Genomic DNA, 10,099 nt, shown 5'->3' with positions numbered 1-10,099 from the left:
TGTGGGAAAAGTGGATTTTCTTTGCTAAGAAGGAGGTTGGGGGAGTCAATCATGTGCATAGAATGTGCTAAAACAACAAAGGATTTCTTAAAATAATGTTTAACTGGAATTATCATTTGAGGGGTTTTCTCCATCCCTATCCATGTTTGAAAGACCATATTTTTAACTTTTTCTTCATATCCCCTCAACTAGCAGTTGCCTGATGCCTAAGTATCATTTAATAAGTGATTGTTGAATAAACCCATTAATCTCTTGTTTCCATTGCAGAATTTAATTATTCAATTTTTGCATGGATTATTCTCATTTCACAAAAGTGGAATTCAAATTGTGACTTTTTATAGAGCCGATATATAGGTGTAAAAGCCTAACGTCTCTGTTCGATTCTTTTTATCACCTTTACTTTGACCCACACTCTTTAATTTTATTTTAATTAAGACCATATTCAATCACAATCTACTCCAGAGAAAGTGTTTAGCACAACAGTTATTTAATGTTGAAGCCTGTATATTCTTAAAACTAGAGCTTGGCAGAGGTACAGTGTGAGCAGATGTTTATTAGAGCTCCCGAATCGGATACACACTTAAAGATATTGAGTGATTCAGTGTACTGGTTCTGCAAGCTGCTGTCAGAAAGCTGAAAGGCTCTATGGCCTTTCTGTGTATTGCTGTTTTCAGCAATAAAATTTGCATTTTAATCTGCAGGGATGTTCATATCTTTCTGCCAGCTAGTATCAGCATCCTGTCCAGAATCATCAAACTAGAAGCATGATGGCCTTGACAAATATTTTCATTTCACTTAGCAAATATTTCTTCCATCACTGAAAAGTTAACACCTCCATAACCAGAACTTATATGACTTTGGAGGGGTCTAAAACTTCATTTAAACAAACAAAAGTGATTTCATAAGGAATTATATTGCCATGACAAGTCAACAGTTTGAATAAGAGAATAGTCATTGGAGTCTCTATAGCATCTGGAGTGCATAGAATTTAAAGTGTTCAGAGGGGAAATCATTGCCCTTAGTTATGCTTGCTCACTTTAGTGGAAATTACACATGCATATCAGAGGAAATGCACTTCCTGCTCAACTTAGCGAAAATTCTAATTAAAAAGATCCACACAGTGCTCATCCAAATATACCTATGGACTTGTTGAAACCACTTATGTAAGCAGGAATTTAAATTAACATGGGTTGCCCAAAATATATAGAAAAATATAACACAGCACTGAATTTAGAAAAAAGACTAGCTATTAAATCAACAATACTCTCAGTTAAAGGGAGGTAAGATGGAGAACAAAATATGTTCTCTGTTTTACTTTCTCAAAACAACAATAAAGTTACTTTTTCCAAAAAGTATCCATTCCCAAAGATGCATGGAAAAATAACCCTAAGGAAGCTATTCTAAATTCCATGAATTTGTTGAAAGTAGCCTTTTATTTTATAATATTCAGATAAAAATAAGGGCAAATTTCACAAAATGTAAGCTTGAAGATTTATAGTGCATTCTAGAATTGTATTAATGTGAATAAAATACACCTCAGCTCCCGTATCACAGTCCTGTCTTGGTTGTTTTTCTGAAATTATCAACTTGTTTTCTACTTACATTCTCCTCCTTCTATAACATGCCGAAGTTGTAACCCTGGACTTTAGCAGATTCAGAATAGCACATTGTTTCTGGTCCTAATCTGAAGACAGACTCAAGTGATTATTGGTGTGGTCTATGCCTGTTGTGAACTCTGTAATAAAAATTGCAAAAAGCTAGGACTAACAGGCTGGTGTTAGTGCAAAAGAGGAAAAAGAAAAAAAAAATCAGTATTTTCCATCCCAACATTGGTTGCCTTTCTCTTTCCTCACAGCTCCAAACCATTAAGGGGAAAGCAACACCCTTTTGGGGTTCCTTCAGCCATCACTTTAACTGTGTACATTTATAGTAAAAAATCAAAGCAATAAAGCTCAACTTGCTCTATAATGATTTATGTAAAGTTTCATTTTCTATTATCTTGTTTCTGTAGATTTTATTTTATGAAAATATTGGTCCAACAATATTTATTTCTTTTCTGTTTGGCCTTTAAACCTAGAGTCATGTGTGGATTCTTTCTTATTTACTTCACAACACTTAGAACCATATATTCTGGAAGGGCTTACTGTATTGACATTGGGTTCAAGAAGCCACACTGATACTTGAACTTCCTATCTAATTATTTACTTACTACTACAAATATTCATAATATACATTGCAAAACCACTTATTTATTAAATATTATGTGTTCAGGTAATCACAAATCTTGGATTGAGAAAGGAATAATATTTGTCACATTTTCCATGGGAAATAATATTAAACTATATAATTTTAACTTGTAAATAACTAATCACAAGGAAATACATTGCAAATTCAAGGAGTATCTATATTCACTTCTAATAGGCAGTTCCTCATCACTGTAAGAAATTAACATTATAAATCATGTTTTGAATATTTTTGTGCCAAATCTTATATCTAAAGGATTTGTGCTGGCTGTTTTCTTCTATAGAGTGTTGTCCACTTGTTAATATCAAATCTAAATCTTAAACTTTATATTCTATTAATCAGTGGTATCTCTCATGTTTTCTAAGACTCATGCCTTCTCAATATCTTGCTTAAAAAATTCTCATCATTGAATAAACTCTCAGGATTCAAATTCTACCACCAATTTTTGTAAATAAGTCAAAGTTCGGTTTTGTTATGGCAAAAGACATAAAACAACCAAAGTTCTTTCATTCATTTGACTTAATGTCTCCTTCTTTCTCTGTTTATACAAATGCATCTTTCTAAATAGATAGTTCTTGAATATGCCAGTGTTATCACTTCTCTACTTTTGTGATCACTGTGCTTTTTTAGTATTAGGGTTCTTTATTTATGTGTACTTTTTAACATTTTATTTTTGTTTATTTTTAACTAATACTTGAAAGCATAGATATTAATTTTGTTTATTTACCTAGTACTATGTGATGTGCTGACATATGAATACATCATGTAATGTTTAAATCATGGTTCTACAATTTTTAGTGTCCCCCAAAGACCTCATGTGTTTAAGGCTTTCTCCCATCCTGTGGTGCTATTTCAAGGTAGTGGAACCTTTAGGAGGTAGGACCTTGTGGAAAAAAAGTTAGTCAGTGGGTGTGTAGCCCTGAAGGGGATATTGGTACCTCAATCCCTTCTTCTCTTTGCTTCCTAACCACCACAAGGTGAGCAGCGTCCTTCACCATGCATTCCTGCCATGGCCTACCATGCTGCCACAGGCTCAAGGGATCATAAGCTGAAACCTTTGATGCCGTGAGGCAAATAAACATTTTCCTTTATAAAGCTGATCTTCTACTTTGTCACAATGAGGCAAATCTGATTAATCTACAGAATAAATATATCTATATCTTCAAACGTATTATTTATTTATGATGAATTCATTCAAAATTCTTCCTTACAGCTGTTTGAAATATATATATTACCATTATTCATAGTCATTCTACTGTAGAATAATAAACCAAAACATCTTACTCCTACTAAATCTAATTTAGTACCCGTTTATCTACTTGTCCACATTCTCCCTCCCCATTCCCTACTGTTACTATAGAAAATGATGACTTTTGTTAGATATTGCATATGACTGAGATCACATGGTACTTGTCTTTCTGTGCCTGCCTTATTTCACTTACCATAAATAATCTAAAATTCTGAAAATAACAGGTTTTCATTGTTTTTAATTGTTTTTTAATGGTTAAACAACTTTCCATGGTATGAATTTTCTTTATCTGTTTATCAATTGATGAGTAATTTGGTTGTTTACATTTTTTGGCTATTGTGAATAGTGTTGCTAAACATGGGAGTACAGGTGTTTATTTGATATACTGATTTCATTTCCTTTGTGTATATTCTCAAGAGTAGTATTGACAGATAATATGGTATTTGAAGTTTTAACTTCTTATGTTTTTCCTTAAAGGCTGTATTAATTTACACTCCTACCAACAGTGTGCATGTGTTCCCTTTTCTCCACACTCTGACCAGCACTTTTTTTCTTAGATTTTTTTTTTCTTTTATAACAATTATTCTTACTGGAGTAAGGTGATATCTCATTGTGGTTTTGATTTGCCTTTCTCTGATGATTAGTGATATTGGACCTTTTTTCATAATCAGTTGGCCATTTATAATATGAGTCTATAATATATTTCTATATATACATTAATAACTATTGTTTATCAAATGGAAACTATCTTCTAGGAGATCTATTTAGTGTATTTTAAATAACATTCATTGACGAAATATAGATATATTTGTTTGGTTATCTAAAATGGAATCCAATCAAATATCCCAATAATTATTATTTCATGTATAATATAAAATGCTATTTGATTTTAAAAAATATGACATAAATATATATATAGGAACAAATGTTCACAATCTTAGTAGCAGAATTTCTATTGTTAACACTCCTATGACAAAATGTTTCTCTTTTTTTCCCACTGGAAGTCACAAAGCTTTACTGTCCAGTATCACTTCAACCAATATGTCAGTTATAATCTTGACTATGTGTCTATCCTGCTTCTTTCATTCTCTTCTAGCTTTTTTTTATACCACTTTATAAAACTATTGGTTAAGTCTCTCTTCCCTTCATGAAGAGAATTCTTTGTCTATAATAATGGTTCAATTTTGTGATACACCCATAGCTTCATTTTCCTGGGGTCCTAGAGAGTAGCATGTCTATGCAGACTTGGAGAAGGAGGAAGAAATCCCTCAGAGTTTTGTGTTAGATCTTATTATTAAATGCAGATTTTCACCAAAACTTTTCATTACTTTTTTACTTTCTCTTTATTACTTTGACTCTCATCAAAATCAAATGATCTTGTGGGAAACAGGCCACTCCGTTCTTTCTCTCCTATAGAATCCTTCCTAATTTTTCTTTTTTTTAAAATTGTTTTGTTTGAGTTAGTTTGGTTTATACCTAAATCCTTTTCTCATTTTTTCTAGGAATTTCATAACTAAATAATCCATACATATAAGTTGGAACATGTGTTGTGATTATGAGGGTGTGGCCTATTTTTAGCAAAAGATGCAGTATCTAAAACACTATCTAAACACTTCTAAAACAGGATGCCATGGAATTGAGCACAAGCCTAGTCTGAATTCTGATAGGCTATGTAAAGTAGACCATGGATTGAGAAGTCTTACATAAAACTTTTGAAACTTCTAATTTTTATCTCGATTATACTTTAAAGAAATATAGTTTAGATCTATTTTGTTAAGTAAAATATATTAATATCGATAGTCTAATTCATTTTACTTTCCCAAAGTTTAACTAATAGAAATTTAGAAATCCATATGTGGCTGAAATCTGTGACTCACATTTTATTTCTCTTGGACAAAGCTAATTGGAAAATAATACTGAAATAAAATTCATGGGTATATTGCATTCTGTTAATAGTCACGTTTATTTTCAATGATAGTATTAATTATCTAAGGGAAGAATAGGGGAAGTTTGGTGAGCAGGTACTAAGCTGCTGTTAGATAAGGAGTAAGTAAGTAGTTCTGGTGTGCTATTGTACAGTACAGTTACTATAGAAAATGATAATATACTGCACATTTCAAAAAAACTAGAAGACAGGAGAGTATATGTTTTCATCTTTAAAAAATGAGAAACATTTGAACAGATAGATATGCTTAACCTGATTTAAGTATTACACAATGATACATGCCTTGTATAATATATGCATTGTGTTCATGTTATCTTATTAAATATGCATATTTTTGTTTTCAATGTGTCAGTTAAAAAATTAATTTAAGAATGCTTCAGAGTAAAACCATGATGAAAACATTTTATATTTTTTTCATATAAATTAAGTCCAACAAATTTTTCATTTAATATTTATTGTAACATGAGAATACTTAAGCCAAGTATTCAATAGTTTTCAGAATAAAATTATCAGCTAAATAATCTCCTTTTATATAATGTAGTCAAATATCAGTGATTTATTCCTCATCAAACATGTCATTGAATTCCTAATGACAATCTATTGGTAATAGAGATCAGTTTTCTTTAAGTATTTGCTGTTAATTTGTGATGTAAAGTGAAATATATTTTGCTAAGGGTATTTTCATTTTATATTGAATCGCTCTGTTCAAATGTTATATTTGGACATATTAAATCAAACAGGCAAAATATTGTAAGAATTCTCTTTTTATAAAACTATTTCTGATATTCAGTAAGTTCCATTTTTTGCCGAAATTCCTGTGTTAGGTGAAACCTACCTAAGTTGCAAGGGAATCATGATAAAATAGTTTTCCAGCTTTAACCTTGGGAAGATGTACTTAAGGTGGAAAATACTGATAGCAATGATAAGTAGTCAAAATGTTTTACCACCACAAATGAGAAAAATGATCACCAAGATGGGTATTTGTAAATGTCTGTTTTGCCATATTTTTCATAGTTAATATTTCTCTCAGCATAAAGTTTATATTTCTGGCTATAACGGGTTCTTCATTCTGGTTTCATTGATTTGTAGAAAAACAGTATCTGTATGACTCTTAGTCTTTATGCTCAAACTCTATTCCTTAACATGAAAATAAAATGAGTTATAAGTAAAATAAAAGCATATAGTGCATATCTTACGCATAACACATAAAATAATTTTAGGATAGAAAGTTAGATTGTATTTTTAATATTTTAAATAAAAACTATAGGGAAAGTACAAAATAAAGTAAGAAATCTTTTGAAAGTATGTATGAATTACTTATCTAAGAGGGATTTTGTGAACTGTTTCTCTTGTGTATTTATTATTCTAATATGGCAGTATAGTAATTTTAACAACCTTAATAGAATTATGGAAAACATTAAGTAGAAAGAAAATGGAAGTCAGGTTTAAGAAATACTATGCAAATTAACAGTGAATTTTAGATTATTGCTGTCAATATGTATTGAGGATTTCATAGAAGTAGTAGCAGTGGAAAACATATAGCTCACATCTTGTAAACATACATATAACCAAAATCTGTCTGTTCTTTCATAAAACAGCTGACAGTTTTCTATTAACATGACATCAAGCTATAGGATACATTTTTAACATTTCAATTATCTGTGAGAATCACCACATACTATGAAAAGTAGTCTCCTGAAATTTTTGTTGCTTTTGGTTACTCAGCTACTTTTCTTTTCAAACTTGTTACCCTTGTTGCTATTCATGCACAAAATTTACAAATATCTATTTTATTACAGAAACTATCACTGCAGATTTTAATATGCTAATCTTAAAACTTTGGCAAAGGCAAATAATATTTTACTTACTTAGCATTGTGATTAGAAATAAACAGTTTGCTAAATGGTTTCAACATGCCTATAGATTGCAGTTAGAAACTCAATGGCTTTGAAGAACAAAGTGCTAACACAGAATTAATTTTAAAATAACATTGATTTACCATATTTTCAAATAATTGGCCTCTGATACTCCTTACATTTCTAGCAATTATTTTAATAAATTTTAACTAAAGTTTGAAAGTGTTATTTGATGTGTCATATGAAGAATATAGAAATGTTGGGGCCAGGGTTGTGGCTCAGTGGTAGAGCAGTTGTCTAGCATGCATGAGACACTGGGTTTGATTTCTGGCACCACATAAAATAAACAAATAAAATAAAAGTATGTGTCCATGTACAACTAAAAAAAAATTAAAAAATATATAAATTGTTTCAGTAACCCTTCAAATTGGATTATTCAAGATTTTAGACCATTAAAACCATTACTGAGAAAATAATATTTATAAAAGACAACTTTGTTTAGTTCAATACATTTTTCTATATCAATACTGTCTGAATTAATAGGAATATAATGATTCATAAATGAGAACCAGATATGTAATTTTAAATTTTAAGGTAGCTATATTTATAAACAGAGTTGAAATAAATGGGTGAGATTAATTTTAGTAATATATTTTATTTATTTAATTCAACATATCTAAATATTTTAATGTGAAATCAATATAATACATTAAATAGATATATGGTATTCTTTTTCTATACTAATTCTTTAAAATCTAGCTTGCATTTTGCTTTTAAAGCATATATCAGTTTGAACTAGCTGTATATGAAACACTTAATAGCATCTTTTTGCTAGTGATTGATTGTATTTGACAGCAGAGATTTAAATTTTCCATATTTCAATGAGTTTAATTCCTATCCTTTAATATATAAATGTTTCTGTTGTGGTCGAACATACAAATTCACTCCACATTTTCCCTTTATAACTAAGCACAGATCTGGGAGAATATTCGTTGACATGAGTGCTCTTGATAAAAATCTCAGAACTATTTTCTTTCAGGTTATAAATTTCTATCATGCAGTAAACAGGTAATACAAAACAATCGTTTAGGCATTGGGACCACAAGTACGAATAGAAGTTCTTATTATGTATCAGATGAGATAGGACACACAGTAATATACCTAGTACACAATAAAAGTATAATACTGTTAGATAGGGAATATAAACTAAGCCCAAAAGAGGAAAAGTACAAGTTTAGTTAGGGGTGCAGACTTGGAGCAGATAATTTCTTATGAAGAATTCTTATTTCAAAAGATTTCCAAGGTTTAAAATTTGAATAGCTTTGACCTAACTCTCTGTTCGCATCCAACCCCGATTTACAGAGGCTACCTGAAGAAAGTCACGTGACACAGAATACAGTACCAATTTAAAGTCAGAGTCAACAATTTCAAATAGAATCTCAACGATATAAAAAAATCAATCAGAAAACACTCTCTCCACACTCTTTCAAACCTTCAAATTCTTGAACTCCAACTCATCTATTCACCCTTTTCAAAGAACATCTCTTCCTCTTTCATGATAAAATAGAAGCCATGGTACTTCACACAAGTGTACGAACACACCTGAAACCCACACACCTATTTTATTTTTCTTCACATTTATTGGTGAAAATATGTGTATGCCCTTTTCCGCTGAAATCCCAACTCCTCAACTTTGCTGTTCTAGTAAGCTTAACCTCTAACCTATTCCAGAATTATCTTCTAACAGTTGTGTAATTTGTACTCAATCTCCTCTCTGTAGCAATGCATTTTTTAACCTTTTCTATCTTATCTCCACCTATCTTTAAACATGTTAGGTTAAAAACAAATGAATAATAATACCAAATTCTTGCTTTGGTTTTGCACTCTTTCCTACATCCAACAATCTTAACAAGTACATTTAAAAATAATTTCCATCTACATTTTTCATTTCTCATTTACCACACAATGCTTGGCAAACTCTTTTCTGCCCTCTTATTCCTTATAAAATGTTCTTGCTCAGGTCACAGATTACTTATGTTCCTTCCTCATTCTCCATGAAGACCATTCATTATTTTCATTGTCTCTTTCTGTCCTGAAACCATTTGTTCCCTTCCTCTTCATTCTACGAATTACTTACTTGACCATTGCTACTCACCTGTCATTGCTGGCTCATGTTCTTCCTTATATCCCCAAATAGATTTCTGCACTTCAGCCTTTCTCTCAAACTATCTTCTCTCCTCATGTCATCTCAGAGTCTTTATCAGGATTATATTCAGTGGTATGCCTTCACTTACCATAAATTCTAAATCTGTTTTCCTAATCCAAATCTTATCCTGCAAATCCAGCCCATATATCAACTAAACTATTACTTTTCTTTTTCCGAATTCTCTGTAGTCAATTAAGTTTTAACAATCTGTTCATAACTTTTTATCTTTTTCCCTAAAGTTTTTATCTTTCTCTGTTATTAATTTTGCTTTCTAATCACAATTTAACAATTGCTTCTAAAACATATAATTTTGACTTTTCACTCTTTGTCTGGATAATATCCATTATCTTCCATCCATTGTTATTAACCACATGCTTTTCTCTATGCCTCCACTATATCTACCATTATCCTTGTGTTCATTTTATTTGCAATGCCACTTTTCTAGTTTAGGGTAACACAATCTGATTAGAAACCTAAAAATAGCTGTTACATGGAAAGCACACTGTGGAAGTCTACTATTATATGTAAGTTTCTATTAAAATAATCCGAGGGAGAAATAATGATATGATATCCACCTACATTTCACTTCCATAAATGTG

This window comes from Urocitellus parryii, chromosome 10 (genome assembly GCF_045843805.1).
Source record: "Urocitellus parryii isolate mUroPar1 chromosome 10, mUroPar1.hap1, whole genome shotgun sequence".
NCBI lineage: Eukaryota > Metazoa > Chordata > Mammalia > Rodentia > Sciuridae > Urocitellus > Urocitellus parryii.
The sequence above is the reverse complement of the archived record's forward strand: the minus strand, read 5'-3'. Positions refer to the sequence as shown.